The 22,082-nt window shown below is 44.8% G+C and overlaps 1 protein-coding gene and 1 long non-coding RNA gene across 4 annotated transcripts in view; both read left to right on the forward strand.

Moving 5' to 3' along the window:
- Nucleotides 1-22,082, forward strand: part of LOC135908806 (putative phospholipase B-like 2) — a 228,926-nt gene that overhangs the window by 184,955 nt on the left and 21,889 nt on the right. The gene's annotated exons all lie outside the window — the stretch shown is intronic.
- Nucleotides 3,364-11,252, forward strand: LOC135908808 (uncharacterized). Its single transcript, XR_010566430.2, has 3 exons — nucleotides 3,364-3,665; nucleotides 5,171-5,307; nucleotides 10,039-11,252. It is a non-coding gene; the product is annotated as an uncharacterized lncRNA (long non-coding RNA).

Consider the following 22,082-nt stretch of genomic DNA (forward strand, 5'->3'; position numbering starts at 1 on the left):
CACCCCACAAGATTTCCTGCCACGAAGAACCTGCACAGATTTCGTGTCTGCACTCTAAAAATTTTCACACCCTTATGGGTGTAATGCGGGTGTATTAATCTTTTCACCCTTGTAAACACCCTTGAAACACCCTTTTTTAACGGAAAAGGGCGTTCAACAAGAAAACACCCTTGGAACACCCCAGTCTTTCTAATTTACACCCTAATTATAAGGGCGTAAGTGAACAAGCTTACAGTATATGATAAATGAACATTGCCAGTTAAGGCGTTGATATTGGCTATACATGAAACGCGCGCTACCTGCGCTTGAATCAGGTAGCTGGAATGATTAGATCGGGGCACCTAGGCAGCAGCGCACTGGCTCCGAACAGTGGTCAAAAATGAAGTTTCCCACGAATGTTGATATCGAACGGATGACACTAACGCGCAGACTTTGCATAGCCAGATATCTGCAAAAGGCTTCATATGATCAATGGCAAAATATTTACAATGCTATCACTGAATACTTAAAGGTGTGCAACCAGTTAGACTGGGAATGGTTAGGAGTGAAGGCTAACGGTAAATAGCTCACCAACTTACGGTTTGTATATGACATTGGCATACTCAGCAACGCTGCAGCCTATTTGCAATAAACGTTTGAGGAACTTGTCGAAGAAAGTGTAAGTCTGATTGAGAGTTAGTATGCAGAAGAGAAAAGTAATGTTCCGCAGCCTGGCGAGAGAACGAATGTCATGGCCGGCAGTCAGCCTCTAGAACCTGCGCAGAAATACGTTTATTGAGAGTAATTACTCGCAGGGGCCTCTGATCAAGGAATTTAACAAAAATAAAACATTAGCTGGAGAGCTTACGGCAGGCTTTACTACATCATGACCAGGGAGCTTACTGCTAACCATTGCTTTCTACCGTTACTAACGTATGGGGCCGAAACTTGGAAGTTACCAAAGAAGCTTGGGAAGACGTTGAGGACCGCGCAACGAGCGATGGAAGAAGAAGAAGAAGAAACTTTAGTAAAGAATAGTCCGGCAGTTCTTGATGTGGTGGTCTCAGGTGACGGCTCGAAGTTCTTGGACTCGAGCGGCATCTTCGGCTTGCCGGACGGCCCAGAGCTGGTCTGCCAGCTCTGAACTTCTGATAGCCGCCTCCCAGCGGCGGCGACGCCTACGGAGAAGGTCCCCGGCGGCTCCCGCATCCGGGGCGGCGTCGGGTAGAACGGAGCTCGAGCCTTCTACTCTGGCAACAGCCGCGATTATGGACGCGTCGCCAACGGAGCTGCTTTGATTACCGTTGTTGCCGGTACACTCCCAGAGCATGGAATGAAAATTATTAGGCATGATGATAATAGACTAGAAGACAGCGATGTGTATTAGAGAGCAAACGGGGATAGCTGATATTCTGGTTGACATTAAGAGGAAGAAGTCGTGCTGGGCAGACATTGCAATGCGTAAGGGAGAGAACTGCTGGTCTATTGGAGTTGCAGAATGGGTGCTAAGGGAAGGGAAGCACAGCCGAGGACGGCAGAGAATAATGTGGACGTGATGGAATCGGGAAACTTGAAGACACGTGGAACCAGTTAGCACAAGACAGGGGTATTGGAGATCACTGGAGAAGCTTTCGTCCTGCGATGGACGTCAAGATAAGCTGCTGATGATGATGATGTGACGACATCCATTTCATTTTTTTCGACATTTCATATCATGTCATGCATGCTTGTCATGCACGTTCTGATAGCTCGATTTGCGTCTATTGCGGAGGGGGGGGGGAGGCTAGTAGCGGCGTAGCCAAGTGGGGCACGCCGGGCACTTGTAACGCTCACTAACAGTAAAATTTTCGCTGCTATGGCAATGGCCCCGCTCCTCTGCCCTCCACGGTCAATTGGGACCCCCCCCCCCTCACACGAAAAAATTTTCTGGTTACGCCACTGTGGGCAGGGGGGTGTAAGATTGCTCTAGACCCCCCCCCCCCCCCTCCCTAACTTGTCAACGGAAACGGGGGACGGGAGGGCAGCTGCCGCCGGGCAGCAAACCTTAGGCAGCCCAATTACCGGCTGCATTTCCCTTTGGACGTGAATACTGCTCTAATGCCATTACACTGCAGGATTTGTGGCGCTTCGAGGGCATGCAACAGTAAAAAAAAAACACATACAGCCATCAGCAAGTCTTAGCTTGAGCAGATCTTTGGGAGCTGGGCAAGACTCTCACAAAAAAAAAAAGCTTGGCACCCCTCTTACAGGCATTGTCAACTCTTGGTCCTACCGCTGACTGTACATTTCCGGTAAAAAAAAAATCACACAGGAACTCCTCTCAGATTTGTCTAAGTGTGCGTAAGCATTGTGACTCTTCCTCATCGACACGCAGTCCATGTCGTCATCAATGTTATGAGACTTGATCCGACAAGTATAAGCGACAGCGCTGCGGCGACACGAGCTGCTCTGGTCGGCGGCGCAAGCGAAGTACTGCAGGTGGCGGGGCCAGGCGCGCTTGTGACGTTCCGTTCGTTTTGAGCCGTTATCGCTCTTTAGCCCTCCTCATCCGCGACGAACCATTATCAACCGTTCTCCGGCGGCGGCTGCTTGTGGCACGGCCGCGCGAACCGTATCTTGAAAGCGAACTGCATTGCGGACAGAGTGTGCCCACTGCTGAAAACTTCACGCGCTGTGTTCTCACCGTTTACTTCGCTTTGCAAACAGACGCGCGTACACCTATCTTGAAAGTGATCTGCGAAAAGCGCATAGTGCGGCAAAAGCTGAAAGCTTCGTGAGCGCAGTGTTCTCGCCGCTTCGGTCGCGTTGAAGCGAGAGCTAGCACGAAGGTGAATTCACTCGCTGCTGCGGGTTCTATTTTGAAAGATATCGTGCGGTACGGACTGACGGGCGGATGGTTTTTCTTGTTGGGGAAGTATAGAAATGCGTCCGTTATAAAAAAATATCGCAGGGTTCGCGAATTTCGCGATAAGAACCATCACCAATCTACTCCCCCGCCCCCCGCTGAGCGATGCCGTCTTGATCGCCCCCCTCCCAACCCCGGGTAAAGGGACACTACCTTTCTATCTCAGTTGAAGAAAAGATTATGAAACGTTAACAACGACAATAACGGCATTTGCTAACAAGTTGTCTTGTCTAACGAGTGGCCTCTGAGATTTGCGCGCGAAGCTGGCGCGCGCGAACCTGAGAGACCATAATTGGCCGCTTAATAGCATAAAAAGACAAAGATAATGCCAAACGACACACCTAAAAATTCAAACAAAGAACTGATCTTAGCTATACTGACTGGGGAAAAGAAATAAAAAAAATTAGACAACCGCAACACACGCCACTAAAGCCACCACCGCCGCCATAACGCGGAAGCAACAGTTGGCAACATTCACTCGCGCCTCATTGCTTCGTGCGCTTCGTCTCCGCAACGACAGCCGCCATCTTCTCGCGCCTCACGTTTTGTATGGTTTTGTTCTCTGCAATCCGCGCACACAGCTCATCGGTGGCTGCACATCTGCTCGGCGTCGCAATGCGGCCTGCGTCATTTTCTGGTGCTCGCGCAATCGGTGTGAAACATGTCGCATGTGAAATGTTTGATAGAAGTGCCTCACGTCCAAGTCAAGCCGCCGTACGGGTGTATGGCTGTGTGCCCCGTTCTCGGAAGCGTCGACGGGTTTCCGGCATGCGGATTTCAGGTACGTGCAAATGCTTTTCGCCCTCCTATTGAGCTCCGGAGCAAAGCGTGCAATATTTCATGTGAAAGATGCAGTGCCCGTCATGATGGTGTGAATTTCGAGCGGCAAACGAGAACTTTGGCACTTAGAGCACACCGCGGCTGCTGAGTCAGCGTGGAAATTGTTTTACGTTACCGTGATATGTTGCTGTCAGTCTAATCTGCGGCTTGTGGACAGCTAGTCCACTGACTTTTGCTTGTGGCAGCGATAGGTATATAAATGGAAGCGGTATTAATTTTCGAGAGCAGAGAGTATTTTCGCTCGATGTTTGGTCGTGTTCATGGCGTTATGAAAGCTAGAAAACTAACTGGCTTGATTGTGCTTAGTTCCAACTCCAAGGGGCGTAACGTTGGCGCTGTATGTTTGTTTTCGGTGTCATATGAGTACCACTTTCATGCTTTTGTTGCATGAGAGTGGTTGCTGCTACATGCCTTCTGGGCAGAACACAATAAAAGCAATTTCCTCACTCATACGTATGCAATGTGACGTAACAAAATTTTCAGCGTTTTATTCGGAGCGTAAATATCCAGTATAGTTTGGTAAGAAACTCAAATTCTGTCTTAGCTTAGTAGGCGTGAAACAAGTGAAACTCTCATTCCTTTTCGAATTATTCGCCCGAACCGCACCGCCCGCAGATGCGTCATCGGGTAATTGACAGTAGCTTCGCTACGTGAGTTGTTTTATGCGCCAATATTGCCCGGTTAATTATCCTGTTAATTTATGCCGACGCTCGTTCGTCTTGATTTTAAGCGGTTACTATCCCCGAGTACCGAACGATGCCAAACTTGTGAGGTGTAGCAAACGCGGGAAATTCAAAGTGGCGTGGCTGCAAGTTCCTGTTTTTACGTTTCTTGCATTCAACGCCAACAGACACAGTATCACTGATTTATTTTCCATTTCTGCTGTACTTGATCAATCTAATGTGACAACTGCGTTTGCTCTTTAATGTTCTCCATTTACTGTGTATTCAGCTTGGCTGCCGCCCTCTCTTCAGAGGATGCCACTGTGATAGCTCTTTCGTATAGCACATGCCTCTAGGCCCTTGTGTTTCAAGGGCTCTGGCGAGGCAGCAGTGCTCCAAGTAATTTTACCATCCTATATATTTTCTATTTTGCATCATTCTTCCACGATAGATTTTAATGTTCATAGTATTCGTCATTTGTCATCACCATAATTTTATAGCACGTAGATTTTACGCACTTTACAGCGACAATTTTTAGGCCAGTTCACAGCCAAGTCACATCATCCATAATACATCGTCAACATTACCACTTGTCATGGCGCTGTTTGGTCAAACCTGGCCCTTGCGCCATAAAACACCACGCATCATCATCATCAGCTTGGCTGCCAGAAAATGCTTGAATTTCTTTCCGTATCAAAGTGACGAAATATTTCACTGACGGCCGTGTGTGAAACACGCAAGATGACAAAACTGATAGCAAAATGATGGGATATTTCTTTTATAGCGTTTGGACTCGACTTTTGGTGAGGATGTCGATCGACCTTGGGCCTGGTGACAGCACACCCGACATCGCCAAAGTGCAGCCTATCAGTTGAGTGCCCCCGAATGGACCATCAACATCGGAAAATGAAGCAGAGCCAGGTAGGGGCAATTTTTACTTTGGAACAGAATACTGACAGCTGCCTCTTTTTTTAAGAATTAGATAACATATTTATAAACCAATCCTTTCTCTTTGTGCAGCCTATATAGAATTGTTTTTTGCTTGTTATACAGACCTTCAGAAAGCAGTTCTTCTGAACCCTTTTTACATGCACAAATAAATAAAGAGGAGTGCGCTTTCTGAAGAAATTGATGCACTGAAATGTGCGTTCGACACACAGTGAGATGTAAAATAACCAACTTTAAAGCGGTAAAAAAAAGTTTGAAACATGTTCTGACATCATAACCCGCCTTGGCATACGGATCTAAATATAACAGCAACAGAAGTGCATGCAGAGAAGTGTTTGTAAATGTTTGCAAGATATGTACATTGTCTAAGAAATTGTTTTTATTTACTTGGAGCTTCTTGGTGCCATGGCAGTGCAGTAAAAGCTCAAAATGATGCCCCTGCTCCTAATAAAGCACCTTTAAATTTTAAAATTAAATTATGGGCTTTTACATTACAAAACCTAAAGTTTTGGGAACCTGGCTTCTTTAATATACACCTGAATCTAAGTGCATAAGCGTTATTGCATTTTACCCTCATTGGAGGGCAGCTGCCATGGCCTAGATTGAAGCTGGGACCAGCATGACTGAGCAGCATGGCATCATAGTAAGTGGGCTATAACACCAGGTCAAAATGAGAAATACCGCTTAGAACTACCAACTTCTTGGCTCACAAGCACTTTGCACTAAGTTAGAGGAGTATGGAGTACTGACAGCGACCGTTTATGTACCAATTTCTTTTGAGGCTGACTCCATTATTAGGGTGCGAAGCTTCAATTAGTCAAAACTAGCCTAAATTACAGAACCAGCTCAAAACACGCACCATGTATAGCTGGATTTGGATGGAGTCAATTCATGTCGCCGAAAATGGAAGTGGCAGTCACACTATTTCATGCATTTTGCCTAAAACATAGTCAATAATAATTAATCAATTTCTAAAATATTCTTTTCAAAAAGTTTTTTTCAAGCACGAAAGGAGGAGCCAAATGGTGTTCAGGTGCAGGAGCGGTTAGTTGCATGGCACTACTTGCATGTGTTCACTGGCTTCTTTCAAGCTTGAAAAAAAAAATTTGTTGCACCTACTGAGCAGTAGAAAGCTGGATTGGGAATTTTTCAGGATGCTCTACAATTTTCGCACTGACGCTTTTGCTTTGAATAAAATATTTGAGCAGTTGAATAATTGTTAATAACTAATTACCTAATTAGAAAAATGCAGCAATTGGTTTCACTTCCTCAAAACCATGGCAAACGACATTACCTTGGTGTTGTCCAGCTACGTGGCACTTGTACATATTTAAAGCTTGCACATGTCATACAGACAACCTGGTAATTACAAGGCATATATAGATTTGGCTAAGTTGTGTGAGCCAGCCATGTCTAGCGAATCATCAGAAACAGCCATGTTTCTCTGACTTAAGGGCATGATAAGATTTACATGCTCGACACCTTGTATCAGTGTGCTCTAGGCCTGTTCGTAGTTCTGCTGATACATAAACAATATTTCTCCACGTGTAAGCTCATATGCATCTTTCAAGTATATTGCCTCGTGTGTCCAAAGTAAACCATCTTCGCGCTTCCTTCATTATATCTTCATATGTTGCTGTGCTAAATTTTTAACATGCAACTGCACAAATTTTCATCTAGTTTTCATATTTCCTCGTTGTTTGGTGGCTTTATTTCTGAACAAGTTGTTTTCGTTAAACCCTCTTGCACACAGCAGTACTCAGCATTTCAGCTTAGAGTAGGTTTTTTTTCAGATTGACATTAATACACCTTGCCTGGGCAATGTAAGGCATTCTACATAACACGGCCCTGCAATAATGTTTTATAATGCATTCCAGCATCATGCAAAACTGTTTACTTACCAGATTAGAATATTTATAAGTGTTGGAAGTAACAGAACTGGAAAAAGCCAGCAGATAATGAGGCCAAGGAAAGCATACAGGAACATGTTTTAAGTTTTTTTATATGAAGTATAGAAATGATAAATTCTAGGTAAGTGAAAATGAATTAAAAGATATCCACCTGTGGGTGGGGAACGAACCCATAACCTTCACATTACGCATGTGATATACTAACCACTGTGGTACTACGGCCGTGTTCGAGCGTCGACAATCTGAGGGGCCATTGTGGACGGTTGAATGCTGCCTCGGTGGCACAGTGGTTAGTGCATCGCATGCCTAATGCAAAGGCTGTAGGTTCGTTCTCCCCCCATGCCTGGTTGTTTTTTTTACCATTTTCATTTCCCTTTATCATTTCTACATTTAAATAGAAAATTACAAATAAGTTTCCACGTGCCTTCCCTGGCATCTTCCAGCTGTGATTCAGAAAAATTTTGACCCTCAGTATCCTTTCTTCTCGTTTGGAAGAACAAGAGCTTCATTTTAAAAATAATGAATTCACCTTGTTCAGTATCTCAATGTGGTCTCAAATCTTATCACAGCATGTGTATTACTAAATGAAGTTTTTGGTAAGGTGATGATATAGCATGGGACCTAATTAGTAGCGTTTGTGTACAGGTATATGACTAGTCTGTGCTACTCGATCATAAACAATTTACCATAGTGAACATTCATCACAGTTGGCTTTGCAATGTTTATGAAAAATACCACAATTGCCTACTAGACATGTGACTGCACTAAAACTTGGAATTAATGAGCAGTAAGATTTATAGGACAGCAAAACTTAGTTTATTACTCCTGTTTCTGCCATAGTTTCTTACAGTAATTACTAGAGGGAACTCTGGTGCTGGAGTCGTACCACCATGGGAATGATGGGAAGCACATGAATTTGTCTGATATTCGTGCTTGTGAATTCAGACGTTCTTTTGGCTTCGTATATTATACGCTATATAAATCTTATTGTCGTAAATTTCAGCGCAGTCTGTACTCTTCGAAGTGCAGAAGACGGCGCCAACACGCACAATTGCTATTAATTGCAACGATTGAGCTTGTCCACGTGGCCAAATCGAAAGGCGCCAAGCGTCTCTAGGCACTGGTATGCCCGCGATAAATTTATCATGGCGTTGCACTCGCTTGTCGTTACATGCCTCCGTGGCTTAATGGTTTCAATATCAGACTTCTGTTCTAGAGTTCCTGTGTTTGAATCCTGTCGTCGGACGATTTTAATGTTTATTTATTTATTACACAGTTTATTGTTGAAAATGACTAGTTTACAAAGTCACAAAGCCGTTTGAAGCCAAACAGACGAAGTTTAGGCAAATCCATGTACTTCCCATAATTTCCATGCTGGTACAGCCGTTCTTGTTTGATCTCCTGTGGACACTAACGTCAGAGTTCCCTCTAGTAATTATTGTATGAAACTCTTATTTCTCCACCTCACTCGTGTAGAAGCGGCACCACACCTGCTGCGTAAACATGCACTACCTTTTGGCCAAGTGCAGGGAATGCTGTGAACTCGCCCTGTGCAAAGCCTGCACTAAGTAAAACAAATAACAACATGCAGTTGCTGCCACGTTGAACTGGTGGAATGAGTAGTGAAATGCAGCACCTCCTGAACTAGTTCAGAAAGTGCAGGTTAATCAAGTGGAGATTATATAGTAACAGAAGTTAAGTGATTCTGCATTACATTCACGAAATATACTTCATGATACTTTTCCATTTATTTCCTCAGTTATTAAGAATCCCTTTTGCATTGTTGGACAAAACTACAGAATGCCAACATATTTTCTAGCATTGACTGGTAGCAAACACGTCAAAACTTGTTCTAGTTTCTGGATTGCCTCTTTAGCCGTTAACCCCCAAGTTAATTCCGGAAGAATGTACCAAATTTTTTACGTACTCAATTTTTCGGTGTCATTCTCATTCTAAAAATGTATTACTTCATTGGTCTCTGGTTAGAAATAACACAAAAATAAGAGCTGCCCTTGAGGGCAGCTTTCCCTCAATGCCGACTGTAACTCATCTTTGACAATAAGAGCAGCATATCATCGGGCAGAAAGAGTGCGACTTGTCATTGGCGATATTGGTACTACCTCCAGTCACTAGTACAGCTTGGGATCAATGGTTAAAGGTTGCGACTTTGTTGCTGCCTAATTTTAATTCTGCAGCTGTTACACTTGGGTGTAGCGTGTGTATGTACGTGTGCATGCATTAAAATGACTTCACGCTAGAGCAAAGCAACTGCAGTGCAGAGAGGCATTAGTCATCTTTATATATTTGCTTTGTAAAGATGCACTAAGTTTATCTTTTGCAGTATAGACTTGGCGCTCATTGGCCAAAGATGCCCTTGTGCTACTAAAAGCTATCAATTATTTCGCTTTCGGTCTGTGAGTTTTAATTTGTTTTTCTTGAACTGTGCAATTCCCACTCACAGGAGTGCATGTCATCTGAGGTGTTCCTTTTTCAATCAAGAATGTTTAGGTTGTGTTTGTGAAACTCGATTTCTTGCCTCAAACGAGCTTGTGCAAACTGACCAAGCTGATAATTCTACCTGCTTATATATTAAATATGTTGCAGTTATGAACCCTCATAATGAATGACACATAGTATAAAAATTTTATCTAATGAAACAATTTAACGAAATTTTTCATGTTTTTCGTGTTCATGTTCACTTCTCTACTCTAGTGTCCTGTCTGCATGCCTCACTTCGTTTTTTTGCATATTAAATATCGTATAAACGTAACCATGCTTTTTTACCACAATGCAGGGGGAAAAGGTTCCGGTAACACCATGCATTCAGTATGGTGGCCCAGATGTGTATGCAAGCAACCTCCTTCACCTGGACCAAGAACTACTGTGCAGTGTCTCGCAGACTTCCATGCGAAGCCCTCAACATTCTCGTCTCAGTGGAATGGCTGCTCATCTATCTGCGTGTCCATCACCAAGACGGCCAGTTGTAAAGCTCCTGTACCCGTTTAAGAAAGCTTAATGATTTTTTTATTTAGTTTTCATGGTTGGCCGTAGAATCTTAACATTTTTGATGTTTCTAACATTTTTACCTGGCACAAAGTGGTGCAATAACTTTAAACCAGTGTAATGTATTTAAGTGATGCTCACTCTAATGCCTATCTGGTTTTGTTTGTGTTTAAGAAATTTGAATGTCTAATAAGGTAACGGCATTTGAATTTGTCATCATGGCTCGTTTCAGTGAGCTGCTAGGAAATAAGACGCAAAGATTATCACACGCCAGTTGTAGCATTTTTGTTTTCGTGAGTAAAGTATACACGTTTCAAAAGATGGAAAGTGAGGAAAAGCCTCAAGAACATAATCAACCTAGGATTGTCATGTCCTTACAACTCTGCAATGACTAATGCCTCACACATCTTGGGAGCACATTGGTCGCAATGCCTACAGGTATACTTGATAAGAGAATAGCTTGCACTCAGATTTGCCACGCAGTTGATGGCTGATGGCTTTTGTTTGTCGTCGTCATGTTACTACTATGTATTGAATATTCATTTAGATGTGCTGCGGTTTTTTTGCAGTCACCTATATATATGTTCTTCGTTTCAATAAACATTTAGTTGAGAGTTAGCGCTCATCCTCTCTGCTTCTAGTCTGTGTCCGTGTCACTTCGCGCTACAATCCAAGATCATGTTACTGTACCAACTCGCCCAACTTTCTATCCTTGTGTTAAAGACAGACTCAGACTTGTTCTTACTTATGTCACCGGTTATTTTTGTGCTTTATAATAAGATGCAGTGCTTTTCGAATGAAAACATGTAATAGTTCGTAATCAGGTTAATTAAAAAAAACTTCTGCTTAAAATTTAATTGAGCAAGCCTGTGCCATTATTCGGTGCTTATGTCTTTGTATTGGTATGGTTTTACTCCTTATTTTCCTTCTTACACTTAAAATGTGCAAACATTATTATGTAACCATTTCTCTTTAATGAAATAAATACTTCTGCCATTTCGTCACAAATTATACAATGATTTTGTTCAATTACATAACCTTAGACTAGCTGATTGTTATTCTGGTAGCTTAACTTACAATGCCTGTGGAATATTCTATGCAAGCATATGGTGAAAAATAAACTAAATTATTGGGTATAAGCAGGTCACTGGCAGTAAATGGAGCATACATATATTTCAGGAAATAGTGCATGCTTATATATTGAGCAGCATGCACAGCTACACATGCTGTTTTGTTCGTAAATGCTGAAACATTATTCGGCGTGGAAGCACTTTGTTCTTTGGCTTTCAGTGCTACCTTTAAGTCATATGTGTGAAAGTACTAGTAGAAGCATCCCGTGGGGATAAATGACAACTTCGATGAATAGAGGTATAACATGTGTGCTTAAAACGGCAAAAAACTTCTTGACAGGCAAACGTATGCTTCTCTAGTACTGCATTTGTTACCGTCGCCAATCCATGCATTGCTTGCGCTCTATTGCATTCAATATGAGCTACAACAACGAGCTGTGTTCTCTTTCCCTCCTGGTCGAGCTGGTGTTGCGCAAATTTTTGACCAAGAAAAGTGGAGGTTTTAAATTATTTCTTAAATGCATCCGTGCTTTTGGCTGTGTGCTGTTTCCACGGGGTTATAAGTACTGGTGCACGAAGGTGCGGGAGATCCTGTGTCCTTAGTGCAGCGCGCATTGTTATTGCGCTCTGCATCCTGCCGGCAGTATACTATCACTGCAGAGGAAGATTACGAAAAGCATGGCCTGTGTGCCTTGCTGCAATGGCGAAACCTTAAATTGTTTGCCTGAAAGGGTCGCACGTTATGCTACCACATGACGGACCAGAAGCGCAATATGAGGACGCCTCACAGATTCTGGCTCATACTGAACAAGGTAGTACCATAGCTAAGGCTAGGCAGCGTTCACAACAGCTAGTCTGCCCATTAACTACATGGCTGTAGTGAACGCTAAAATACTTGCAGGGATAACACCCTTTTGGAAGGGTGTTGTCCATGCTACACCCATATTGAAAGGGGTGTGTCTGTGTTACACCCCATATAGAAAGGGCGTTTGTTTGTTTTACACCCATAGGCGAGGTGACGTCATATTAACACCCCTTCTTTTGTGGGGTGTTAATTTGCATCCCGTTGCTTGGGGTGTAGCAATACACCCAAAAAGGGTGTCACCCATGGGACAAGTCATTTACACCCTTAAGGGTGTTAAAATTGTTAGAGAGAGAGTTAGAGTGTGGCCGATCATTTTTGAGCTACAGCCTTGGAATAGAGTTACACTCAACTTAGATAATCTGCTACAGCTGCGGAATGTCGAAAATCAGCTTGCGCGCGCGCTACCTCTTCTATTCCAGGTATACGCTTAGTTGTAGTTTCTGGTGACTTTTGTCGGGTTAGTGGAGGGCTACATATTTTGTATGAAGGTATCTTTTTCTTGGGGAGCTGTAGTACGCGAGGTACTGAAGCAACTTAGGTCGCCAATGGCCGGGCGTTTCTGCTTACTTCGAGGCGGACGGAGCACACAGCGGGACGTGTGTGTGCGTGTGTTTGATCCTGCAATCAGCCTCGGAAATCAGTTGTGTATTTCTAAAAACTCTGACGAATGTGCGCTTTTTGCAACATTTGCACTGTAATTGTAAGCTTTCTTTAGAAGCAATAATTAGTTAGGAACATAAGCAATAATCCTAACAGTGTGCGTACCGTTCTGATGGTTTATTGTACGCAGTTAGCACCAACCACTGAAATAACAGCTTACTGTAAAGTGTGAATCAGATTTTTCGGGTGGTCGACCTGCTGGCGGAGGATTGTGGATTTCAGTGATAGCTGCTCTTTTGTAGATCTGTCTCTTGTACAGCGTATCGCATGACCATACGGTATGAACATGCGCACTATTATTGCTGCGTTCGCTTGTGAAATTGTTTTCGTTAAAGATGGCGACCAAATCGGTCGCTTAGCCACTATACATAAGCATACGTAATTCAGACTTTTGAAATCGCAACGAGAAGCAAACTCTTTTTTTTCTGTCTTGTTCGTACCGTCATCTACGACAAACTCACCAGTTTTACGAAAATGGGCTCCGAGAAATAGCCGTTGCACTCTTTCTTTGAAATTCTGTTAGGGCATTCCTGCTTTACATAGAAAAAATGCAATGCCAAAAGACAAAGCTTATATGGACCTTGCTGGTTCACTGACCAGAGTGATCACTGTGTTAAGCGACGCTATCAGCCTCTACAGGAGCCCAACGTAGATATAATGGTAATTTCAAGACTTGAAACGCGTTAAAACGAAGCTCGTAGCTGACGCATATGTTTTAGAACGAGTAGCACTTAGATGTTCCGAGGTTGCATTGCGTTGGTTGTACACGAGTACGCTTACGGTTCAGTTCCTGCGCGAAGCGATTAGATCGTGATAATTTCCAATTCAGGCTGCGAATTCAATGACTACGCTGCTCATTACAGATTAAAAGCTGGTGCAGATAAAACAAATTACCCCACGTAAGCACAATGTGGCTGGTGATGGACATCAACAGAAATGTCCACATTGCTGTAGTCAAACGTTCAACGCGATACCATCTGGTATTCTATTGTTCGAACGTTTGTTGTCGCACAGACATCCGACCATACATGTTCATGCAGGCTTGGAAAGGTATCTCTGAAGTGTTTTCCTGGGACTTTCTCTTCGGGAATTGTGTGTACCACTAAGTGCTGTAGATGAATATGACGTACTCGTGCCATTCGACCTATGCTATATTTTCACAAGCGTCCAAGTCGATGTTGCCGTCGAAGCCTCTACGCACTTGCTTCACAACGACCCGGCATTACAGGCTCGCACCCCGTTGGACTTCACTGAGCTGTGCCTTGGTACGGTTTTACTTGTCCAATACGTACTTTTTTGTAGAATGGCGTACTCTACCGCAATGGTCGCGACTGCAAACCTGACAATGCAAGCACTTGAAGCCAAGGCATTGGAGTCATTTCAGATCAGATGCAAACAATTCCTGAGATATCTTGACAAATGCTTCGGCGTCATAGACAAGAAAAACACGCAGCGTTTCCCTGGCAGCCCAAGTAGCGTCGAGCTTCCCATCAAGTGTACTGTAGAATAATATAAAGACCGTAAAGCTGCACCAGTAATGCCCTGCCTATATAAGCCGCTTCTCAATGAACATCTCGTCAGCCTGGGTCAATGAGTAGGCGCCGGAAGAATTCTCATCGCTCGCAGGCATCAGCGACCCACGCTTCTCTTCTCGGAGGGCACGCGCGCACTTCTCCACAGTGAAACCAAATAGCGCGGCACATCTAGAAAGAAGAGCGAGAGGAGCCTGGCTTCCACATGATGCGTTTCTCAGCGTTCGCACGCACAGGCGCGCCATACATTTCTTAAGTCACGCACAGGTTTCGCAGCGGCGGCGCTAGATAACGCCGAGTGTTTGGGGATAAAATACAACCCAAGGGGTCTAAGCTTTTCTTTAGAGTGTAGCTCACTCTTAAGCAAAACTACACCCTCCGGATCGTATCTTGCCACACAACAGTACTCGTCATCTGTCTTGCCCACATTTCCTTTCTTTAACGCTGCGAGCCCGGTACTTGTAAGTCATGAACGGCATGCGCGTTATCAGCACGACAGAGTATTCTCGACAGGAAAGTAGTGAGCGCAGCGTTTAAGGAAATGCAAGTACGACAGATGACGATTATCGTTGTGTGGCCAATATACACCCCTAAGGACGTACATTTGTTTGAATACGCTCTATAAAAATTGCAGCTAGGGCAGACATATAGAAAGTCTATAGATCAATCATCAAATAATTAGCCTCCTTCCTCTGAAGAGAGGCAGTGCAAGGACATGTGATAGTAAATCTATACAGGCCTCCTAAAGATAGAAAATATGACTTTGCAGAAGTCCTTACGGAGGCAGTGAAGATTGCTGGGGCCAGAGACAGACTCGTGGTGTTGGGAGATTTTAACGCACCCAACACCATTTGGGGTTATCCGAGGGATTCTGCCAAGGGAACGCGTCTCGTATAAGCCATATCCAAACTAGCGTTGAGCCTAATTATGCTCCCCAGCACGCCTACGAGGATGGGTAACAGCGTAAGTAGAGACACGTTCCCAGACCTCACCTTTACACGTAATGTTAAGGACGCCAAGGGGACAAACCTCGAAGAGAACCTAGGAAGTGATCACTACATAGTCAGCATTTCACTCCCGACTCCCAAACTACACAGCGTCATAGGGGACGTGGTGATCACTGACTGGGAAAGGTTCCGACGACACGGTCCCCCACCCGACTCCGCACCGGAGTCGATGAGGGACTGGTCAGAGTGCATAAGATTGTCACACAAACAAGCATATAAACGCATCGCAAGAACAGCAGAGACGTCTGCAGAAGACAGGCACCTGCCCCACCTGTCGGAGAGCAGGCGCAGTCTGCTGAAGAGGTGGAAAAACCAGAGATTGAATAGGAACCTCCTCCGAAGAATCGCTGCTCTAGCGGAAGAGGTGAATGAATACGCTAACAAAATTTCATCCGAGGGATGGATCCAGTTCTGCAGTTCGCCACAGGGCACCCTGAGCACCGCAAAAACTTGGGTCATGCTGAGAAACATGCTCGACCCAGAAAAATCAAAATCGGTGACGAGCAGAGCATTACAGAGAATCACGGACGAGTTTCCGGATACGGATCAGGAAATAGACAGATACACCGTCGAAGACACCAATACTACCAGGAGTCCAATTAACTACATGGGTGTAAAAAACGAGAGCCTCGACGCCCCGTTAACCAAGGGACAGGTGTTTGCGGCAGCTCATGCGGCCGAAAGAAATACTACCCCTGGTGCAGACCAAATTACAAACGCAATAAGTTCACAAAGGCAGTGACAACCATTTTTACGAGCACTATTGGTTCAAAGGGAAGATCCCCGATGAATGGAAAGAAGCCACAATTATAATGATACCAAAATTTGAGATGAAGCCATCCCTGCAGCCACTGAGAGCAATATCTCTGTCGTCGTGCATAGGGAAGCCTTTAGAACGGATTATTCATACTCGCCTTCAAAACTTCATAGAGGACCAGGGCGCATCCCCAGCCACTATGCTGTGTTTCCGCAGTAGCCTCTGCACTCAGGACGCATTCCTCCTATTACAAGAGGAAGTCTGGAGCTCCGTACCAAAAGGAGGAGAGCATTTAATACTATCCCTTGATCTAAAAGGAGCGTTCGACGATATCTCGCAGAAGGCCATCCTATCCAAATTAAACAACATCGGATGTGGTGAAAACACCTTCAATTACATAAGGGCTTTCCTAACAGGGAGGAGTGCTACAATAAGCGCAGCACAAGTCACGTCGCAACCTTATCAGATGCCAGACAAAGGTAACCCTCAAGGAGCCATCATCTCTCCTCTGCTCTTTAATATTGCCATGAGAGGGCTCGCGCGGGCCCTCGATGATGTACCGCAGTTGAGATACACCTTATATGCAGATGATATCACTTTATGGGCAACGCGCAGATGCCTGGCTAGCAAGGAGCAGACACTCCAAGAGGCTGCAACAGCAGCTGAAAATTTCGCCAGGGCCAGCGGGCACAGTTGTGCCCCAGGTAAATCCGGAATTATCAGGGTACATGAAAAAAGATACAAAAGTAATGGAGACGTAGACATACAAATTGAAGGATTCAAAATAAAACAGGTAACCGTTGCAAGAATTCTGGGTTACTGGGTTCAGAGGAAGGGAAGAGCAGACCACACAATAAGCATGTTAAAATCAGCGACGAAACAAGTTGCCAGAATGATACAAAGAATAACGTATCACAAAAAAGGGAATGAAGGTAGCGAACACAATTAGATTAGTACAGGCCCCTGTAGTGAGTAAGATAACCTACAGTTTACCTTTCCACACAACAAACAAAAGTGAAGAAGCAAACATTGATTCTATCATTAGGAGCGCCCACAACGTGGCCCTGGGGCTGCCGGTAGGCACACCAACCCAAAAACTATTAGAGCTCGGAATACATAATACTTACTCCGAGCTAAAGACGGCGGTACTGACCGCGCAGGGAAGTCGTCTAAGCCAGGCGATGGTGGGGAGAGAGATACTCGCAAGGGTGGGCTTTCCACCGTACCCCCTGTTACCTGGACGAGGTATTGGTAGCAATCCCGGATCCCGTCCGATGCAAGATCTCGGTCGCTTCCTGCCCAAGAATATTGACCCAAACCAAAACAAAAAGTGGAGAGAGGAGAGAGTAAGTTGGCTCCATAAACGCCTAAAAAACAAAACAAATGTGTTGTATGTGGAGGCTTTCAGGTACAACTGGAGACGGGCCGTAGCAACCGTAATTGGCAGCGACAGGAGAATGTTGAGTGCCTCCCTGTACACGTCCTCGATCGCCAAGGTGGAATGCTTTGCCATTACTTAGGCAATAAAAGAGCAAGAACGGAGCAAGGAACCACACACGATTATCATCTCCGACTCGCAGGATGCATGCTGTTTCTTTCTGAACGGCCGCCTCCCGATAAAGTTAAAAATTTTCTAGGCGGGATATTGACAAACGAATACAAGTTGATCTGGTGTCTGGGACACACAGGCCTGGAGGGAAACTAGAGTGCGGACGCTTTTGTTCGAGGGCTCACAAACCGAACAGAGCCTCGACCGGACTGTCAATCCCCCCAAACATTCCAGGAGGAGCCAAGCGAGCAGGACAACAACCAATCCCGAATGGCCCCTCGCGATATTCTTGCTCACCAGCGTGGCATGTGACAAAAATACAGCACTCCCCACAAATCATTAGAAGGGGAGGACGCCATAGACCTCCGCAGAATTCAAACGGGGGTCTTTCCAATCCTACAAAGCTTAAACAAAACTTTTTCAACGCTGTATGGTGTGGTGTGTCCGTGGTGTGGCGGCTCGCCATCGCTATATCACATTTCGTGGGGCTGCCAAAATGGACCACTATTTCCAAATACCTTTTTAGGCAAATTTCAGTTATCGAACACTTTGGAACAATGGGCGGCACAACTCGGCACCTCTGACCCGGAGGTGCTGCTTGCGCTTTTGGATCACGCCAGGCAGGCGGCAACAGCCAGTGGAGCCCTGGACTTGGGGCCGCAGCCATCGAGCTCTTAGCATTTCACCCCACCCCCATTCAATAAAGTTATTCCTTCCTTCATTCCTTCTATAAAAAATTACGCCCTTTGGGGCTTATCTTGTCGCACAACAATATTCGTCATTTGTCTTGCCCGCTTTCATTTCTTTAACGCTGCGAACCCGGTACTTCCCATTGACGAAGGGCTTGCGCGTTATCAGCTTGACACAGCATCCTCGACCGGAAAGTAGCGAGCGCCGAGTTTTCACGAAAGGAAACGCAAGCAAGGCAGATGACGAATATTGTTGCGGGACAACCCTTATGAAAATGGTTATGCCCTTTATGCTTACTGTATGTTTCCCGCAGTTCACATGAGAAAATGTCCTTTATGTTTCCTCCATGTTGAAATTTGGCCACTGCTTTTATGTTTCCTTCGTGTGTCCTCCCTTTGTGTATCCCTTATGTTACAGTACTTTATGTTTCCTCCATGTTGAAATTTGGCCACTGCTTTTATGTTTCCTTCGTGTGTCGTACCTTTATGCATCCTTTATATGGCCGCAGTGATTAAATCCTGTATTTTACGTAGACATGCATAGATGAAGAGTTCCGTGTGCACATTTTATTTTTATAAACTTTTCCTGAGTTAAAAAGTTTTGCATTGGTTTTCATTGTAATGTTACTGTTCCCTACATGATGCAGCGCACGGATTGAAACTCTGCTATGGCACAGAAATTCATGCCAATTTGTTCTAAAATTACAACGTAGTTAGACTTCATAGATTATTTCAGTATAACACTTGGAGTACCACTGTGCGTTCCTCACTGCAGTGCTGCTGTTCTAGTTATGTCTTTGTCACTATAATAAAATGTAATTTTTGGATAGAAAGATCAGGTTGGATCAGTGCTTGCACTTTTAAAAGAAAGTTTTGACTATACTTTGCAAAGGTTTGTCTGAAACTACGAACAGTTTATTGGATTATCTGGACGTTACTTCAATTTGCCACGTCTGCTCACAGCAGACCTCTGGAATGTGGTGCTTGGGTGAGAGCTCACAAGGCACCTGAAAAACAAAACAAAAGCCAATCTTTTTCACTTATTCAAAAATATTCATATAAGCAAGAACAGCCTGGCCTGTATGCACACAGCTAAGAAACGTGGAGCAGTCAAAAACAGCTCTTAAAAACATCAGGGCAACACAGAAGCTTTTAACTAATTGTTGTTTGAAACAGACTGAGCTGCCAGTCCACTCAGGTATTAAACTGCTCACAAATTCTTTTAAGCATCTCTGCAACAGCTGCTAAGTAGTACATGACCTTTAGGAGTAGGCAACTGGCCAACAAATCTTTGTGTGCCTGCTTGTACAGATGTCTCGTAGTTATGTCTCAAGTGGTTACCCTGTTATATGGTAAAATTCAGGCGGGAATAAAACCAGCAGCAAACGTCAGACTACCTGGGAAATTATCACCAAAATTTAAATATCTAGTAAATCAAACGAATAATCGATTACGAAGAGTCCAAAACCTAGGCCGCGATTTTGTCGCGATCCCTCTTCCGATGCTACTCTTTTTGCTCATTGATCTGACCGACATTCCGCTATCGTTATTAACTAGAACAGCCAGCCGTGGAAGGTGGGCTATAAGAGTGTCAAACATCGAGTGGAAAGCATCGCAAGAAAATCGCATTCTTTATTAGGCAGTGCTACAAGCCACTGTCTTTAACAATCGCAGGCACTGACATCCTGTTCTTAGGATGAAAATATTAATGAAAACGAGCGTCTGATTGACATGCCTCGATTAAAAAGAAATTTCGCTGTTGTAATGTCGGTCTATATTTGCCCTACAATATAAAAGACAAATACGCGAGCACGTCGAACACAAACAATGCAGACAAGTTCTCGCGAAGCTGGACTTCAAACTGAACACTATCAATAAAGTAATCTTCACACAAGCTAATATCTGTTCAAGTGTCAAACATCGCAGTCGCGTGCCAACTCGCGATGCCCGTGACACATCGACATGCATTACACACGTAACATGCGGAAATTCATATCTACGGAAGAATTTCTTGCCGGGAAACTACCGAGAAAACAGTAGCTTTCAGCGTTTACGTAAATATTTGCCAATTAAGTCCCAACGATCAGCGGTGGTAGCCCATCACTGCATAAAGCAAATAAGCGGTAAGAAATAATACATTTCACAGAAAGTCCCCTCGTGAAACGCTTCGCTAAATGTGCACAGCAACGTGGTCAACATACGCTCCGAAAGTGTTCTGTTGTCGTTCCACAAAGCTTACTACATGAACCATAAGCTGCGAGAATGCGCGCAAGCGGCAGACCTGCTTACCTTCAATGCGGTCGGCAAACGGGTCCTTTGTCTCGCAGGCACCACGCGACGACGCTCTTCCCGGCGCGAACACGGTCGAATTGCCGATGAACACCAGCGCACGAAAGCACAACTTTCAACAAATGCTTCCACGCACCATAATTCGAAGCCACAGTACCAGGTATTTCACGAGCGAACGCGGACAGGTGAGAACAAAGGCAGCACGGACGGACGCTGTAGTACACATAAGACACAGGCGTATCACAGGAAACATAAGGCGAACGAATGGCGTTACACGAGTCCAGATGTTTCCTGATGGTTAATGCACACGATGCGGATCACAGTTTGTTTAGGCACTTCGAAAATATGATTCAATTACCGTGTAACTGCAACGAGCACTCTTACCGCGCACGCCAACACAACGTGGCCCAGCTCAACCGTCACAGTGCGGCAGCGCCGCACTGCGGCTAACAATTGAATTTAGCCTCCGAGATCTGCATTTCCTTTTAGGGCGTGTATATTGAAAAAGCACGGCCTTCGAGATTAAAAAAAAATCGTAGCTGAAAGGAAGGCTGGTATTTAAACACAAATTATCGAGTTTAAAGTGTGTTGGTGCGCTGCATTGTTTTCTTTAAGCATATACAGAGATTTTAGACGAACTATGCGCGAACTTTTGCCGGCGGAGACGAGCCAATCAGCGCGCACCATGTGCAGCTCCGTCTGCTTGACATGGCGCACGGTGTGCGGGCAGCCGCGATAGCTGTGACACCCACCGATCAGAAATTCGGGATCGCCACACATATACACGCTTCTTATGGCGCCCAGTGGCGTGTTTTTGAGAATGTCAGGCCTTATCTTGAATTGGTGGAACCATATTTCCCGTAGCGTAAGGAATAAAGGCAACAAAATGTGGCGATGGCTGGCTTGCAGCGGCAGCGGAACTTCGGCCAAAGTGAAGCAGGCGTACTGCTTACATGCTCGCGTAATCAAATACGGCCATACCCCGCACACAACTTTCATACTCAGCCAACTCACAATCATAAATTATTCAGTTGTACGCCCAAGCAAGCATTTACGGGATCCGCGCTGCCATTCTTCGCGTGCTAATATCGACACAGCAGTTACTCTTACTTGTGGTCAGCGCGAAAGCGACGAGAACAGCTACTTTAAATGGTTGTATAATCATATACGCTCACTAGCAAAGCGGCAGATTGGCCGCGGAGGCGTCCGCCTCTTTTGCGGTTCATGCAGCGCAAGCCATCGAATACTGCGCGTCGTGCCACCGCATCTCCAGCCGCCGCGCAATTGTTATTTGTCGTGAGGGATTATTCGCTGCATGAGGCTTTGATGTACGTATGCACTGTTGATGGCGCGCGGTGATCAATACGGCCAAAATAGATAGGGAGGGGGAGGCAGGTGCACCCCCCCATTTTTTTTT

The sequence above is a fragment of the Dermacentor albipictus genome, chromosome 1 (assembly GCF_038994185.2).
Source record: "Dermacentor albipictus isolate Rhodes 1998 colony chromosome 1, USDA_Dalb.pri_finalv2, whole genome shotgun sequence".
In the NCBI taxonomy this organism is placed as follows: Eukaryota; Metazoa; Arthropoda; class Arachnida; order Ixodida; family Ixodidae; genus Dermacentor; species Dermacentor albipictus.